At 42.5% G+C, this 19113-nt stretch overlaps 1 protein-coding gene across 8 annotated transcripts in view; it reads right to left on the reverse strand.

Moving 5' to 3' along the window:
- The window catches only part of LOC147016753 (tight junction protein ZO-1-like), a 657688-nt gene that overhangs the window by 609601 nt on the left and 28974 nt on the right, over positions 1-19113 (reverse strand). The window lies entirely within an intron of this gene.

Consider the following 19113-nt stretch of genomic DNA (forward strand, 5'->3'; position numbering starts at 1 on the left):
AAAATCATATTATGATGATATCCTTTAATTTGTCTGTGAGATTGGATCGTGGAAAATCATATCACATAATGCATGAAATTGCTCCAAGCTCCTAATATGAAAACTATAGCACTTACAAAAGCGATGTATACAGCGATTTGTAGTTATGATGAACAGGCATTCGATAATATGAGCAAGGAAAGTGATAAAAACTTTATTGTGTAAAAATAATGGCAGCCTGTTCAAAAACAAGGCATGGTTGAGCAGGCTAAAAAATATGGCAGCTTCAGATCCCAGTGAAGTTACCTAGGAAACACATTAAGACCCTAAACAGCGAGGTGGCGGAGGATGCGCCTGATAAAGGATATAATTAAATAAGGGCGTTAATTATCACACACACACACACACACACACACACACACACACACACACACACACACACACACACACACACACACACACACACATATATATATATATATATATATATATATATATATATATATATATATATATATATATATATATATATATATGTAGTGGCCTGCAAAAGTAGTTACCCCCGACCAATAATGCCACTTTTTCCAGATGAACTTTTTATTCATAACTGAAGAGATCAAACTAAACACTGAGGTTACATGGAGGTTACATGTCAAAAGGAGGTTACATGTCAGGAATATCTGCAAAAAAACATGTAAAAATCAAAATTCACTGGTAGCAAAAGAATTCAACCCCTTAGGTCAGTACTTGGTGTAAGCACCTTTCGCAGAAATGATTGCTATGAGTTTTTTTTTTGGGGGGGGGGTAGGTCTCTATCAGCTTTGCACAGTGAGATGGTGAAATCTTTACCAATTCTTCATGTGAAAATTGCTAGTTCTGCCAAGTTTGATGGGGATCATCGATGGACTGCAACATTCAAGTCTCACCATAAATGTTCAATTGGGTTCAAGTCAGGACTGTGAATGGGCCACTCAAGAATATTTATCTTCTTCATATTCATCCACTCCAGTGTGGCTTTCGCTATGTGCTTCAGATCGTTGTCCTACTGAAATGTGAATCTCTTACCCAGTTTCAGATTCATGGCTGACTGAGCAGATTTTCCTGAAGGATTCTCCTGTACTTTGCACCATCCATTGTCCCATCTATCCTGACAAGCTTCACAGTCCATGCTGATGAATAGTCCCTGCTCTGCCAGTCCCCGTCCATAACACGATGCAGCCACCACCATGCTTGACTGTAAGGATGGTGTTGATTGGGTGATGTGCAGTGTTTGACTTGTGCCAAATGTAACGCTTTAAATTTAGACCAAAAAGTTCAATTTTTGTCTCGTCTGAACACAAAACTTTTCTCCACATGCCAACAGTACCATTAAGATGCTTTTTTGCAAACTCCATGCAAGCTTTTAGGTGCATCTTTTTCAGTAATGACTTATTTTTTGCCACCTGTCCATGGAGGCCAGCATTGTGAAGGGAATGGGATATTGTTGATTGATGAACACTGACCACCATCTTGGATATAGAACCTTGCAGATCTTTCAAAGTCATTGTTCAATTTACCGTTACCTCCTGGATAAGTTTCCTGCTTGCCCGGCTGGTGAGTTTGGATGGGCGACCTGATCTGGGTAGAGTCTGGGTGATACGATTTGTCTTCCACTTCTTAATGATGGATTTAATCATATTCAAATGAATAATAAATAACTTTAAAATCTTCTTGCAACCCTCTCCTGAACAGTGATTCTCCACCACTTCATGTCTGATTTATTTGGAAAGCTCCTTGGTCTTCATGTTTACCCTATTGGTTGACCAAGTGAGTTGCACCTTAAAACTCCTTGGAAAAGTGAGTGGCTAAATTTTTAAGTTAAACCACTAATTACATCCAGGTGAAATTAACAAGCAACAGTAAATCCGGTCTCAGGCGACTTTTCCTCTGCTTTCCAACAAGCTTCCTGAGGTCTCTATTAACTCTGCAGCACACAGTAGTACAAGAGGTGCTGTGACGTCAACCGGCACGCGTGATGGCACTATGGTGGCAACTGTGCACCTCTTGAGTGGTGGAGCCGTTCTGGGAGGAGGGACGCTTGGGTGCTGTTGTCGAGACTGTGCGGGGAGGTGATAAAATTGGCCCCACATTGTTGCAGGGATAATTTCACAGGAGAGGCGAGAGAGTTGAGCTGGCCGTTTGGGGAGAACAGCATACCATTGGAGACGGAGATGTATATAGTTATATATCGTTTAAAAAGAAAAAGGCAAATCTAACTCGATCTACCCTGATAATCTGGTGTTGAACAAGCATGAACTAGCTGGAAATAACTGCTGTTACCTTTCCAGAAAAATCCAGGAAGATGATGGAAAACTTAGCAGAGTATCGACATGTGTTGGCCTTGTATTTTCAAATTGTACAATGAGAACTTCAACTTTTACAAGCAACAATTGGGACAGCCGACTTATGATACTCTGAAAATATAATGTACTTTATGATGCAACACCATGTATGTTGAGTACTCGGATGATCATTTGTCACCAAATGCTATTCTGTTAGGATTTGAACCTGGACGAGAAAACTCACCGTGAGCATAATAATTCTGAGATACACTATCATACATATTTAAACCAACCATGTCTGAAATCTGAATAACTCAAAGATCAATAGATAAGCAGGAATATTTTTACTTGAAGAATCCAACATTTTATATTTAACATTTCACACATGTCTTTTGGGCTTTATGATTCAGCTCACTACTCTTGCAACACATCAAAAATCTGTTGACCAATGTAGCATCAACTAATCACAAAGCCACATGCAACCCTTTATTTTTTGTGTCCTTTGAGCTTTCTGCTTTTGTCATGAGCAGTTATCGATTCTCAGAGTGTGTTAGACTTGGGCTATATAAAATGCCTTTACTGGACTCCCCTGTCACAGCAATATGAAAGGAGACACAGGATACCTAGAGGAATGAACATTCACATGCAACTACTGTTGTAATTGAAGACACTTTGTTATTCATTTTGTAGTTCCTGTGCTGCACACCACACACTAATTTGATGATAGATGTGGTATGAATGCATATTGGATGTGGTAAACACAAGCATTCTGACATATGGTAAACATTAAATGGTGGGACTATGGGCTGAACTTTGATGTTGCCTCATTGTTGAAGAAATTCTTGCTCTCATTTGTCTCTTCCCATCTTATTCAAACCCCACCTTTTGTTGATTGCAGTTTAAGCTTTCAAGACTTTTCAGCCATATAAAACCTTTCGCCAGACACCATAATAGACACCAGACACCGTTCAGTTTCAGATTTATAAGCTCATGAATATGAAAAAAGTGAATAATTATAAAAAACGTGCATGCAAATAAAAATTTATTTTAAAATGAAGCCATGGGCGTTAGATAAAATTATTCGGTCAGTAGACACATCTTATATGAGGCAATCTTTAGAAAAAAAATTAAGATCCTAAACCCCGAGCCACATGGTCAAACCAGGGGACAAAATTGGTCCATTTTCGAGCCCTCGGAGGCAAAGGCTTATGTTAAAACTTTTATAATTCATCACCTAACTGTATTGTCCCAACAAAAACGTATCTATGGATAGATAATGACCCTATAATCACTGTGTTAGGAGGAAAAAAAAAATCTTAATTGTTCCATCTTTTCAGGAGGGCTACTATAGTTTCACCTTATTTTAGCTCGTTTTGGCCCAAAAGCAATTTTTAGCTTCCTATAGAGTGAGAAATATGCATCCCAGAGGCTATCTGATGCCATAATTGAAAAATTTGGATGCCAATTAGTAAATATTTGCAATATTAACTTTCTAGAGGAGTTCATTATAAAATTATAAGCCCCTGAAGTTGAAAAAAAATGCGTTTTTCACATTTGGCATTTTTAGGGCCAAATTTCAAAGGTCTCTAGAGATAGATATTTTTTAAACTATGAGGAATTGAAAGCTAATCTTTTGCATGGTGGGTAGAGCCATATAGATCTACATTTAAGAATTTTTCCAGCAAAATCTGAGGAGGTGACCTGGGGAGGTTTTTGACATTTAGGTGAGTTGGCACGGAATGACCCAACTGCATATCCTGGAAGATGCACAACAGCTATTGGTCCAACAGCGTCAGCAGGTGGCGAAGAAGTTTTATGACCAGAACTCCAAAGAGCTCCCACCACTTATTAAGGGTGAAAGCGTCTGCATCAAGATGATGCAAAAAAAAAAAAAGAATACGATGAAAATTGAACGATGGCACAAAAAAAAAAAACCTGCTTTTTCAGACTGCCATTTGACCTTGACCTTTTGACTCGGAGGGGCATGATGCAAAATAAGTGCAAACACAGCTTGCTCTCGACTATATAGAGAGGGCAATTTTGTTCTGATCGGAAACACCTCAGTCGAGTTATGGTGAAACATGTTAAATTGTCTATAATTAGGTCATAACTTTAAAATTAGGTCAAGGTCAAAAATATTAAGTCAACCCTGCATACTTTTGATTCTTAGTATTGATGCAAAATTTAATTCCAAAAGTTCCAGCCGGTTCCAAGATATAGCTCGGACATTGACAGAAAAAAAGGAAAAAAAAAAATGAACGAGAAAGACGTCGTGCAGAGCATGATACTTGCAGAATCTCGAAACAAATTTCACCATAAATATAATTGGTGGTTGAATTCAACGACCTGATTGAGGATTTTACAAATCCCACTGAAGTTGTTGACCTTTGGCCTATTTTGACCTTAAAATAATTGGTGGTTGAATTCAGTGACCTGATATACAAATCCTCTTCAAATTTCAAGTCAATCGGATGAAAATTGAGGATTTTAGAAATTGCACCTAAGTTGTTGACCTTTGGCCAATGTTGACATTAACATTATTGGTTGTTGAATTCAGTGACCTGATATGCAAATCCTCTTCAAATTTCAAGTCAGATGAAAATTGACAATTTTAGAAATTTAGCCCATGTTGACCTCAAAAATAATTGGTGGTTGAATTCATTGACATGATGTGCAAATTCACTTCAAATTTCAAGTCAATCAGATGAAAATTGATGATTTTAGAAATTCGACAAAGTTGTTCACCTTTGGCCTATGCTGACCTTTTGACCTCAAAATCAATAGGTTTCTTGCTTATGACCAGCCCAACGATTTCGTGAAGTTTCATGAAGATTGTTTTAAAATTGTGACCTGAAGGCTGTTGACATAAAAAGAAGCAGACAGACAGAGAGACAGAATCACAGACCAGACCAACCAATATACTTGTGAATCTTCGATTTCACAAATAAAAAAACTTAAATGGTGGTTTAATACTCCTCGAGATCTAGGTAAGTACTTTAGGTAAGACACTGAGGTACTATTAAAAACTGGGGGCACTAATTATAGAAATAAATCCTACAACAGGTGTAAGCCTCCCCCCTATCCCATAGGGGAAGGCTTAAATATCACAGGGAGGAATGAGAGCACCAATGGATGGTGTGAGGGTTACCATCAAAAAGGACTTGATGAGACATTTTAGTGCACTAATCCTCAAAAATTATTGCACTGAAAAAAAACAACATTTATATTATACAAAATAAATGATGTGTGAGGAAAGTTTGGACCAATTCAATGAGCCACATTGTTGATTTATGTATAAATAGTCGAGGCTGTGGAAAAGTACTAACACAATGAACGGATCAGCACACAACAGGACAAAAGGAACAACAGAAAGAGGGGGGGGGGGATATCAAAAGCAGAGTTGAAGGCCGAGGCAGAGGTATGTGGACAAACAATGAGTATGGGGAGGAATGGTGGGCAGAGGATAGGATGCATGGGGTAGACAAAATAGATGGAGAAGGAAACTCTCAGAATGGAAAATTGGAAATTTGGAAGGAGGAGGGATTGGGGTGAGGTGGGATCGGGGAGGGGGGGGTTAATGAGAGCAGAAAAGATCATGGTTTTAGATTGGGGACAATCTGAGATGGTGATGAATAGTTGTCTTGAAGACTTGGAAGGAAGAATGAGATTGAAGAGGATGTGGAAGTTGGTTCCAAAGGTAGGAAAAAAGAGGAACAAATGAGGAGAGGAGAGCAGTCAGGTCAGGTCAGGTATGGGAGCATGTGCCAGAACAGCGCGTCGCTGCGTCCACTTTCCGCCGGTACTCCAGGGGCCTCCGTCTGGCCATCCCCCAGGCAGATGCCAGGCCCATCCCCATCTCCTTGAGATGATGGTCAACCTGCTGTAACCATGAGGCACGTGGTCGGCCCACTGGCCTCCTCCACTCATGAGACTCCCTCGCTGAGAGAATCTGGTGAGCAGGATCAGCGTCAGGAAAACGAGCCACATGTCCATACAGCCGCAGCTGACGCTCACGGACTATGCAGGTAACATATCTCATCCGAGTCTCTCTCAGCAACCGCTCGTTGGACACAAAATCCGACCAGCGATAGCCAAGGATTCTCCGAAGAGACCTGGTACCAAAGGAATTAAGTCTCCGTCTCAGATCCTTGGTCAAAGTCCAAGTCTCGCACCCATAGAGCAAGACTGGAAGTACCAAGGACCTGAAGACTCGGACTTTGGTCCTCCCGCACAGGTACCGGCAGCGCCACACCCCATGATCCAGTGAATCCATGACTCCCCAGGCCCGACCCAGACGTCTATTGACCTCCGGCTCACAACCTGCGGAGACATGAATATCACTGCCAAGGTAAGTGAATCTATCCACGACCTCAACATCCTCACCACAAACAGACACAGACAGGACAGCAGCATCCAAGATGTCACCGAAAGCCTGGATCTTTGTTTTGACCCAAGAAATCCGTAATCCCAACGGCTCCGACTCCTCATTCAGCACCTCGAGGGCCCCCAAGAGGATGTCTAAAGTCTCCGCAAAGATGACTGCATCATCTGCAAAATCAAGGTCCGAGATCTTGACATTGCCAAACGATGCACCGCAACTTGATCTCTCCGACATCCTCCCAAAAATCCAGTCCATACAAGTGCTGAAAAGTGTGGGGGCCAGTACACACCCCTGACGAACTCCAGTAACAACTGGAAATAAGTCAGAGATGGTACCACCACACTTCACAGCACTCTCAGTACCAGAGTAGAGTTCAGACATCAGATCGATCAGTTTCGGTGGCACCCCACGAAGACCAAGAATCCTCCAGAGGACATCCCGATTCACTGAATCGAACGCTTTACAGAGATCAACATAGGCTGCAAGCAGCCCCTGCCGAAACTCTCGTCTGCGTTCGGTGAGTACACGAAGTGCAAGGATACGGTCAATCGTTGACCTCTTTGGTGTAAAGCCTGACTGCTCTGGACGCTGGTGCTCAAGCAGATGGTGGCGAACCCTATCAAGAATTATCCGAGCAAAGACCTTGCCCGGCACTGAGAGCAGCGTCACCCCTCGGTAGTTGTTGCAGTCTTGGCGATCACCCTTCCCTTTCCAGAGAGGGACAACAAGGCCCCTCTTCCAGTCAGTTGGGATGATGCCTGTGTTCCAGGCAGAGCACAAAACTGCATGCAACAACACGAGTGCAGCATTTCCACCAGCCTTGAGAAGTTCGGCATGGATGCCACAGATCCCTGGAGCTTTGCCCCGTTTCAACTGGTTCACCGCAGCCCATGTTTCCACAAGCGATGGTGGACCACAGTTGATTCGAGGGTCAGCAACAGGGATTGTAACACCCTTGACGTCCAACTCGACAGCTGGGGGATCAGCCTGGTACAACCGCTCGAAGTAACCGGCCCAGCGGGCCTTCACTTCAGACTCCTCTGTCAAGAGCGTACCACTCTCTGCTCGAACTGCAGTGCTCCGAGGGATGGGCTTGGATGAACGTAATGCGCGAATTCCCCTGTAAGCGGGACGAGAATCACCTGTCCACAGGTGATGCTCTACCCCCTCACAGATTCCTCGCACATAGGCCTCCTTGTCCACCCTCAGTGCACGTACAGTTTTACGCCTCAGCTCCCTGAACAGCTCAGCTCTGCCATTCAGCCTGGCCCTGCGACTCTGGTCAATGGTATCCAGTGTCCCTTGAGAGACAAAATTCTTCTTTGCCCTGCGGTGAACTCCAAGGCATCCACCGGCAACATCAAGGACGGTGGTCTTGAAGGTGTTCCACAACTCTTCAGGACCCCCAAAGCACCCAGACCCCCAAGTGTCCACTCAGCCTGTTCGCAAACTCCTCAGCTACTCTCTCATCCCTGAGCTTGGCAACATCCAGCCTAGGCTGGGATGGTACCATTCTCCAGGATTTAAGGTGCAGCTTTAGAGTTGCTACAACAAGCCTGTGGTCAGTATTGAGGAACTGAGCACTCCGGTAGACCCTGCAGTTCTGGATCATCCTCCAGCGACCGTCAATGAGGACATGGTCAATCTCCTTTGCCACACCGCCAGCGTTGGAATACCAAGTCCAGCGATGAGCTTGCGGGCGCTGAAACCATGAACCAGCCACCCTAAGTCCATGACTTCTTGCAAAGTCAAGGAACTTAGTGCTATTCTGGTTCATAGTTCCTGACCCATGGGGACCAACACACACCTCATAACCATCCCTATCAGTTCCAGTCGATGCATTGAAATCCCCCAAGACTAGAAGTGTATCTCGTCTGGGGCACTGATCAACCACAGACTCGAGTGTGGCGTAGAATGTGTCCTTCACGGTAACATCACTCGCCTCAGTCGGAGCATAAATAGAGACCAGGGAAATGACACCTAAGGAGTGACGAATCCTTAATCTCATAATACGCTCGTTGACCGGTGTTACCTCAATTATCATTGGGGTCAGCTTATTGGACACAGCTACAGCAACTCCTTGGGTATGGTAACCATCAGAGCGACCAGACCAATAGTAGGTGTAACCACCCACCATTATCTCGCCGCAATCCGGTCTCCGAACCTCAGAGAGAGCTGCAACCCCGATGTCCAAACGCTTGAGCTCAGATGATAACAGAGACAGGTGATCATCCTCTCTTAGGGATAGGACATTCCAGGCACCCACCCGAAGGGACCGCCTCAGGTTAACCCAAGGAGACCGCCGTCTGGTGGACGACACCTCAGCACCACTCCGACACACTCTCCCGCAATCTGACCCAGGGATGTTACCCCGTGGTTTCCCTCCTATCAAAGATTGGGGGTCCCGAAGGCTTTGCCCCAATCCCATCATCCGGTGAGCTGCCCTGCGAAGGGAAGCTGCACAGGAGGTACTCCCACGGAGTGGGTTTTCAGATTTTTTTGCGTTTTTGCGTTTTGCGGAATGAAGCGTTTTTACGGTGGCTGGAGTGCAAATCCTGCCACCAACCTCCTAATAAGAAGTAACCCAACTGCAGGAGGACGTCCGCAGACACAGTTGGGCACTAGATATGGATGGCCGTTGGCTCACAATTAGCTCCTCCGCCCTTTGACAGGTTTTGTTTTTAATCCTGCTGGGTGTCCATATCCAAACACCCTCCTCACCAGAAAACCTGGTGGGGGAGACGGTTTAGTCGCCGACAACCCGACCATGGAACAGGTTAGTACAGGTTTACATGGTACCTGTAGCAGGTCACAGATCGAACCTGACCTGACGAAACCTGAGAGCAGTGATCCTGGATTTAGGTAGTTTAATCAGAAGGGGGTTGACAATGGACTGTGTGACCCTGCAGAAACCTGGGGGGTGGGGGTGGGTGGACAAAGAACGGAAAAGCGGAGGGTGCAGACCAGAAAGGAGGCAGTATAAGGCAGAGACCACCAACCTGTCTGTGATGGTGAAGTGATAAGCCCAGAGACTCAGCTTCATCGTGGGAGATTCCAACAATATCAAAGGCTTTCATTTCCACAGCGTCAAGCTGCACAAGATGTCACGGACTATGCAGGAATCAGCCCAGAGGGGAGAGTAATCAAGCTCTCCAATGTAATCTCCCAATCAAGCTCCCCAAGTAATCACTCCATCAAGCTGGGGATGAAAGCCTTGTAGGTGGATAGGAGTTCAGGTGTGCCAAGGAAGGATGGAGGACATCCAGTCAGTGGCTGGCTTTGGAGACCAACTTTGAAATGTGGTTTGCCCAAGAAAGATCATGGCAGATAGTGAGACCCAGGAGTTTGAATGACTAAACTTCCTCAAATGAGTGTTAAGAAAGTAGATAGGAGGGTTTGCCAGATGGTCCTTTTGGAAAGAGATACATTGTAAGAGAGTGAGATTTCATAGATGGGAGAAAAGGAGTGAAATAATTGAAATTGAGCTGAAAGATGATTCAGAAAAGGTAACAAGTTATAGAATGCTTGAAGAGTGTGTGACTCGGCAGAACTTGGGAGGGACAAAGGGTGAAAACAGCAGAGGTGAAAGACCTTATGCAATATGATACTGTATTTGTAAAACCAAGAAAAATGTTAATTAATTAAAAATCCTACCATATTAATTAAGGCAATTATCTGTATGTGATTTGTGCGTGTGTACATCTGAAAATCACAGAAAATAGGGCTGGGCTGAACACCAAATTTTGCATACGTATTGGAAGTACCCAGGTTCAGGTTATGGGTACAAGAAAATTTTCCCCTACCCCTACTGGTGGAGGGGGTGGGGGGACGACATGATTTTCACCTGTACACATGCCACTGTGCAAGTGGTTTGCTGATGCCTGCTGTAGACAACGGGGATTATTACCCATGGCACAAGATATATTTATCCCACATTCCCTACTATCCCCCCCCCCCAACTCCACAAGACTACTTTGTTTCTATTAACACCAAATATAATCATTGCAAAGATGGTACCTTCAGAATATATAAATATATATATATATATATATATATATATATATATATATATATATATATATATATATATATATATTTTGCACATTTGTAAGGTATTAAGTATGCTTATTGGGACAGAGAAAAAGAAGATAACAAAAGAAAACTCGAAGGGCATTTGGTAGAGCGCATAACTCCGCACTGTAATTCCTGATCCACGAGAACATATACCTGGCACAATACATTTTTGAAATATCATGCTATCTATCGTTTTTGAGCCCTATCTCTTAAGGTGAAGAATCAATTAAAAAATTTGATTAGTCTGATCCGGATTCGGATCTTCACCATAATCGAATCAATTTGTCGTGGTGACACACCCAATGTGTCCAGCAAGTTGCATCCAAATCCGTACACAACTTTTTGAGATATCGTGCTATATATCGTTTTTGGCCCCATCTCTCAATGGTTAATAATCACTTTAAAAATTCTAGTAGTCGGATCCGGATCCGGATCTACACCAAAATCTTATCAGTTTATCCTTGTCATACACCCAACCAGTCCACAAAATTTCATCCGGATCCGTCCACAACGTTATGAGATATGCTGCACACAGACAAACAGACAGAAAGAAAGGGGTGAAAACATAACCTCCTTCACCTTCGTTGGCAGAGGTAAAAAAAAAAAATCATTCTGCAAGTGTCTGTTTATACAATGCATTCACGTGTGTGAGCATGCACACATACACATACACATGCGCACACAAACACAAAAACAAACACAAACACATGAACATTCCATTAAATGGTCCCCAAAGGCCGTCAAGGTGAAATGGTACAATGATGACACAAAAGGAAAAGGAAGCAGACTTATGAATGGAGACTGAAAAAGTAGGAAATAAATATACTGATATTTACAAGTATACAGCATGTGCTTGTGCATAAATTCTCACTGTTGTAGATGGCCAAAGCCATGTTTGCCTCTGGCATGGTGGCAGCAAAAAATAATATAGAGATACAGTGGCCTGCAAAAGTTTTAACGCCCCACCACCTCCAACGTTTTCAGATTTTGATGCCACCTGAGCATATTTGATGAAGCTTTCAAATCAAACTTAATATATAAAGTCTTCAATAACTACTACAAAGTGATAAAGCTAAAAAGTACAGATAAAATGTGAATAAGTTGGATTAGCAGTGAAAATCAGATGGTTCTCAGTTGCATAAGCATTCAACCCCATTGCCTAATTAACCCTAAATCACTTCAGGAGCAAAATATTTGTTTGAAAGGTTGCAGAATAAGTGTAATAGGTTTCACCTGTACATAATCAGTGGTTTAACTTGAAAAATTAAGATCCCCCACTTATCTAAGGAGTTTTAAGGTGCAACTCACTTGTTCAACCAATAAGGCAAACATGAAGACCAAGGACCTTTCCAAAGAAGTCAGACAAAATGGTGGAGAAGCACTGGTCAGGAGAGAGTTATAAGATCACATTTCAAAGTCACTCATTAGCCTTTTGATTTCTGTGAAATCGATCATTAAGACGTGGAAGACGTACAACCCAGGAGGAGGAGATTGGGACCATACTCTGTGCAGAGCGTTGGTGCTGCTTAAGCAGTCTCCTCGGCTATTGGGCACAATCCTGGACGGGTCACCACTCCGACACAGGATACCAGCATGCTGGCTCTCATTTTGCCGACCTCGGGAGGATGACAGGTCGAGTTAACTCCACCCAGTATTAATTCAACAGTCAAGGGGGACTTGAACTCAGGACCCTAGGATCCAAAGCCCGCTACTCCTAACCATTAAGCCAACACCAAGCATATACCACCCAGACTCTATCTAGATTGGGTCACCCATTCAAACTCTGCAGCCGGGCAAGCAGGAAATGGGTTTGGGGTGTCGCTGTCAATCCAACAGTGACGTTGAAAGATCTGCAAGGATCTATGTCTGAAATGGAGGTCAGTGTTCATCAATCAACAATATCCCATTCCCTTCACAAAGCTGGCCTCCATGGACAGGTGGCAAAAAAGAAGTCATTACTGAAAAAGATGCACCTAAAAGCTGGCATGGAGTTTGCAAAAAAGCATCTTAATGATGCTGCAGGCATGTGGAGAAAAGTTTTGTGGTGAAAAGAGACAAACATTGAACTTTTTGGTTTAAATTCAGTGTTTCATCTGGTGCAAGCCGAACGCTGCACATCACCCAGTCAACACTATCCCTATTGTCAAGCATGGTGGTATAAGCCTGGTGTTGGCCTCGTGGTTAGGCTGGCGGCTTGGGATCCTAGGGTCCTGAGTTCAAGCCCCATTGGCTGCTGAATTAATATACCAGGGGCTTGACTCAGTCTGTCATCCTTCTGAGGTTGGCAAAATGAGTGCCAACTTGCTGGTCAGACACGAATCTGAAACTGGGTAAGAGATTCACATTTTAGCAGGACAATGAACTGAAGTACGAAGCTAAAGCCACACCGGAGTGGCTGAATAAGAAGAAAATAAATGTTCTTGAGTGGCTCAGTCAAAGTCTTGACTTGAACCCATTTAACATTTATGGCGAGACTTGAAGATTGCAGTCCATCGACGATCCCCATTAAACTTGGCAGAAGTAAAGCAATTTTCAAATGAAGAATGGGAAAAGATTTCAGCATCTCACTGTGCAAGGTTTGTGGAGACAGACCCCAAAAGACCCAGCAATCATTGCTGCAAAAGGTGCTTCTCCCAAGTCCTGACATGTTGGGCTGAATACTTTTGCAACGAGTGAATTTTGATTTGTACATGTTTTTTGCAAGTATTCCTGGCATGTAACTCCTTTCAATTATAACAATGTTTTGTATGATCTCCACAGTTATGAATAAAAAAAAGTTTATTTGGAAAAATGTCTCTGCATAATTCGTAATTCATCTAAATGTGACATTATTGGTCGGGGTTGAATACTTTTACAGGCCACTGTATTTAAATATATGGATGGATAGATTGATAGAAAATAATAATAGGATTTACATAGGATATTTTGCCTCTGGAAACAAGGCACTGAAAGAAAGAGAAATTGTGAGAAAGAGAGAAAGAAAGTGGGGGAGGGGTGAAAGAGCAAATGGAGGTGCTGCCTTTGAGGCGTTCAATCCACATTACACTTTTAAAAGAAAAACTCCAACAGCACTGCCATCCTCGCAGAACTGTCTCTGGAGATCCTTCATCATAGTTTTTTTTTTTTTTTAATCACTCTGCGACCTCACCGGCAACACCCTCCATGACTGGTTTAGGTCCTGGACAAGACCGAGCCCGTATAGCCTCACGATCTCCAGGGTTAGCCAAGGCTCATGGAATACTGAGGGCTTGGATAGAGAAGGAATGGTATGGGAGAATATTTTGCTGCAGCGATCATTTTTGACAAGTAACAGGTTATAGAGAGATACACCGAAACAGCATTGAGCCAACTACTACTCTGCAGATGATGGTCCTGGTTTATGAGCGCAGATAAATCTCTTCACACACACAAACTCGGGAATCCACCAACATTCTTCTTCTCAATATCAACCTGCATGAGCACGTCTCTGTGATATCATTTGGACACTTGTGTATAACCCGAAAATCCATACTTCCAACAGAAACCTGGCAGCTAGGAGCCGAAGCCGCATAGGCAGCATTGGGGCTCAGTAGGGAGAGGGTGCAAGTTTTGAAAACGGTTTGGCAGGTGGTGTTAGAGATGGACAGGTTAAGAGGGAGAGCAGAAACCAAAGCAGTTTCATGTTTCTAAGTGCACAATCTGCAGGCGTTATCCAACCTGTAATAAATCCATACCATTCCAAATGGTTCATTGTGAACATAGACGGAGCATCGAGTGAGGAGAAAGAGGAAGCGATGGCTGCAATAGCCACTCGAAAAGTTGATATGGAGATGGATAGATAGATAGGTAGATACAAAGAAAGATACATACATACATACAAGCCGGTAGGCGGACAGTCGACTACCCAATAGAACCTGACGCGGTGGGCCCGTTCGATGGGGAATGACCTGAGGATTAAGCACAATAAAATTCATGATTTTCAAAAATTCAAAAAAAAAAAAGGCTTCAAGGGTTAATGCTGCAGATTGTTTTTTCGTTAAAATACCCCACATTTAGAGGTTTTTCGGCCGTTGCTTGGCAACGGAGGGGTCCGTAGCAACGGTTCTTTCTCACATATAACTAGGACATACCATGAACCTACCATACCAGTTTCATGTATATCTGACTCATAGTCTCTGAGATATAATGAACTTCGTTTTTTATTGTTTTCGACCAGGGTTCATTCAAAGTCTATCTTCTCCGACAGTTTTCATAGGATCCGGCTGGAAATTTTTGACAATATGGCTGAATGTACTGCCCACAGTCGCTCGTGGCCCGATTTTTGATTTTCGAAAAAATTAATTTTTTATGATTTTTCAAAAATTTCAAAGTCCCGTTGCTAGGCAATGGTGGTGTCCATAGCAACGGTTCTCATTTGCACACAACGAGGTCATGGTATGAACCTATCAACCAAGTTTCATCGAAATCGCCATTGTATTAACGGAGCACTGGACCGAACAGAGGGGCAGACAGACAAACATATCGACGGAAATACTGATAAAAAGGGTAGAACAAATAAAAAAAATTTTTTTTTTCCGACGACATCGACTACCCAACAGACAAACATAGACGGAAATACTGATAATCAGGGTAGACTAGATTGACTACCCAACATATCAACGGAAATACTGATAATAAGGGTAGACGAGATTGACTACCCAACATATCGACGGAAATACTGATAATAAGGGTAGACTAGATTGACTACCCAACATATCGACAGAAATACTGATAATAAGGGTAGACTAGATTGACTACCCAACATATTGACGGAAATACTGATAATAAGGGTTGACTAGATTGACTACCCAACATATCGACGGAAATACTGATAATAAGGGTAGACTAGATTGACTACTCAACATATCGACGGAAATACTGATAATAAGGGTCGGAAAAAAAAAATCTCAAAATTTTTTTTTTTTTTTTCGACTAGATCGACTCCCCAACATGCATGAGCCAACTTCCACATTGATACTCTGTGTTGTATCACCAATACCTCTGCATGCCCCATTTCCATCTCTCCAACAAAAAAAATTCCAAAGTGTTTTACCAGGTTTGCTGCAGTTAATGTCAACTAAGCCCACTCAGCCAAGGTATGACACTGAGGCAAGTACTCATCCAAAATCCGATTGGACAAAAAATGTCTTGATCAGTGTGATCAATACATGCATGGAGTGACCATGCAAATAAGCCTGGTGTTGGCTCAGTGGTTAGGGTGGTGGCTTTGGATCCTAGGGTCTTGAGTTCAAGCGCCGTCAGCCACTGAATTAATACACCAAGGGGTTGACTCAGCCTGTAATCCTTCCGAGGTCGGCAAAATGAGTACCAGTTCCAGTGTGTGTACTGGTAGAGGGGCACTGCATCAGCGACACAGTCACGCTTCAAGAAATGATAGCTACTCTGGCAGCTAAGCTGCCATACGACCACACACACACACCATGCAAATAACAGTATTCTGCATCCTCAAAAAATGGATTGTTTTGTGGAGAAATGAGTAAGTTGCACATTTTTGAAGTCTGATGACAAGGTCTATGACATTTTTTTAAACACCAATTGTGGTCTCTGAAACAATGACAAGATCCTAACGAAATAGTGCAATACATGAGAAATGGCAGGGAATCCCAACTGTAATCTATCAAAAAGTGGTACAGTAGCAGATGGGAGAGGAAATATTAAGGCTGCCATTCAGTCAAAGGGATGACTTACTGGATTACAAATGGTGAAACATGCAGGTTTTGTGGATATTGTGCATCCTTTTGCTTTATGTTAGCATAAGTATATAATATAAAAAAAACATGGCGATTAAAAAAAAAAACATTTTCCTTAAAATATGTAGTTTAGCCAGTTGCTGAATGGGCATCTTGCATCATACAAATTCCTTCCTTGGCACACCTAAACACCTGACCACATAGAAAGCTTTCATCTACAGCCTGATGGAGTACTGCTCTCCCCTCTGGGCTGGTGCTCCTGCCTCCCACCTTTCTCGGCTTCACGCTGTGGAAACCAAGGTATTTGAGATTATTGGAATCTCCTACAATGAAGCTGAGACTATGGGCCTGTCACTTTCCCATCACAGACAGGTTGGTGATCTTTCTGTCTTCCACCACCTCCTTTCTGGTCTTATAGCCTTTGCTCTTTCCATGCTTTGCACACATGGTCCAAGGTGCACATGGTCCACCATCAACCCTCCCCCCCCCCACCCCAATACGTGTAGCTCCTGGTGAAACTCCCAACATCCAAAATCACTGCCCACCTCCACTCATTTGTTCATCTTTTTTAACCACCTGTGGAAGCAACTCCCACATTCTCTTCACTCCCATTCTTCCCTCAAGTTTTGAAAACAGCTGTTCACCACCATCTCAGATCATCCCCCATCCAAAACCATGATATTTTGTACCTATGTTAACTCCCCACCTCCACCTTCTTCTTCGAAATTTCCAGTTTTTACTTCCTGAGAGTTTGCTTCTGTATCTATCTTGTCCACCCCATGTGTTCTCCCCTACCCCTCATCCCTCCCCAAACGCATTATTTGTCCTTGACTCCCTCTATTTTAATCCTTCAACCCTGTTGTTGGTATTTCCCCATTCTTTCTATTATTCCTTTTGTTCTGTTGCTTTCTGATCCGTTCAGTATTCTAGCCTCTTCCATGAGCCTTGACTGTGTACAAAAAAACCAGTTATGCACGGAGAAAAGATCCTTGTGAAAAATGAAAAAAATGACAATATGTAAATGAAGCATTATGTTGGGCATGTCATTTCATTTGGGTGCCAAACATTATTTTAAAATGAAAAAAGATATCACGAATTAATCGTAAAAAAATCAACAAAATAATATTTTTTTGCAATACTATAACAAAAAAAGAAACAAGACATCAACAAGACAAAACAATAAACAATATAATAACACCAGAGTAGTTGTCTTAAAAATTAAAACTAATTGCCCACTGAATTTAGCAAAAATAACACCGCAACACAAATATATTTATGTTCTATTAAAACTCAGTCGCACATCTTAAATCAGCACAACATGGATGTCACTGTGGGTGTTCAGGCCCAAAGCGAATTAATCTGCTCTTCAAGACAAATCCACACATAGGGTAAAGTGTTAGAATTCCTTGCCTCATGATTATCATAATAGTAACATTATGTATTTTTAAAGGTTAATTTAAATATGAAGTCGAGAACATATGAGGTGTGTTTAAATATGATGGTCTCATAATTCATAAATCCCAAATTCATGAATGAATCCTGACAATTGCAAACGTTATTTAAGTGGTGTTTACCACGTCAATTGACATGTATCCATGCAATAGATTAGGCATGGTGTGTCATTGGTGGCGTTGTACTTGTACACTGGAAAATGACTTCTTCATCTTGAATGCACAATACACTATCATCAAGTTTTTGTATTTGAGTTTGCAAACTCCTGTGGATATTAATTGCTAGCTGATGCAGTGTGTGGCGAGTCAACCACCGATGTTCAAAACGGTTGGAGTTGGATGCAGAAGTTTAAAGAAGGATGTAAAAGCAGCGAAACTGAACATCATTCCAGATAACACCGAGCAAACCCTTCACTGAATAACATTCAGTGGGGTGGTAATATTGGTGATGAGAAATCACATAATAACAGTGGACAAAATCATCATGACCACAGACACATCAAATGGTTCTGTGTATATGATTTTGCACACTGATCACAAAATGTCAAATGTTTCTGCACGCTGGGGGCTGGAGATACTCACATATGACCAAAAGCTATACGATTATCCTTGTCTTAGAACATGGTGACAAGGACTGTAGAAAGTGGAGGACAGTTTGTGAACACCATTGTGACTATGGATGAAACATGGATGCCCTTCTTTAACCCAGAAAACAAAAGGCAGTTGACATAGTGGAAGTATTCAGACTCACAAACAAAAAATGAATTTTGTGCACAGGCATCAGCCAAAGAAGATTATGGTGATCATATTTTGGGATGCTCGTGGCATTATTCTCACCAATTTTGTTCCAAAAGGGACAAGTGTGTTATGGGTAATATTAAGCATATGAACTGGTAACATTAAGCGTGTGAGCTGTTGGAAAAACTGTCTGTCAGCCATGCAGAAGAAACGTGTGCAACTTGCACAGTAAGGGATTCGCTTCCACCAGGAGAATGCCCCCACCATATGGGGCCACTCAGGTGCAAGAATTGTTCAAAGAGCAGCAAAATGAAGTGATCGCACATCCACCACCTTCATCAAACCATGCTCACAGTGACTTTTGGTTATTTCCAAAAATAAAAGATAGCTTTCACAGTCGCAACTTCTCCTTCAGATCTTGGGTTGGCATCAGTGACTTA

The sequence above is a fragment of the Eptatretus burgeri genome, chromosome 11 (assembly GCF_056783735.1).
Source record: "Eptatretus burgeri isolate ZD-2024b chromosome 11, Ebu_testis_v1, whole genome shotgun sequence".
Taxonomy (NCBI): domain Eukaryota; kingdom Metazoa; phylum Chordata; class Myxini; order Myxiniformes; family Myxinidae; genus Eptatretus; species Eptatretus burgeri.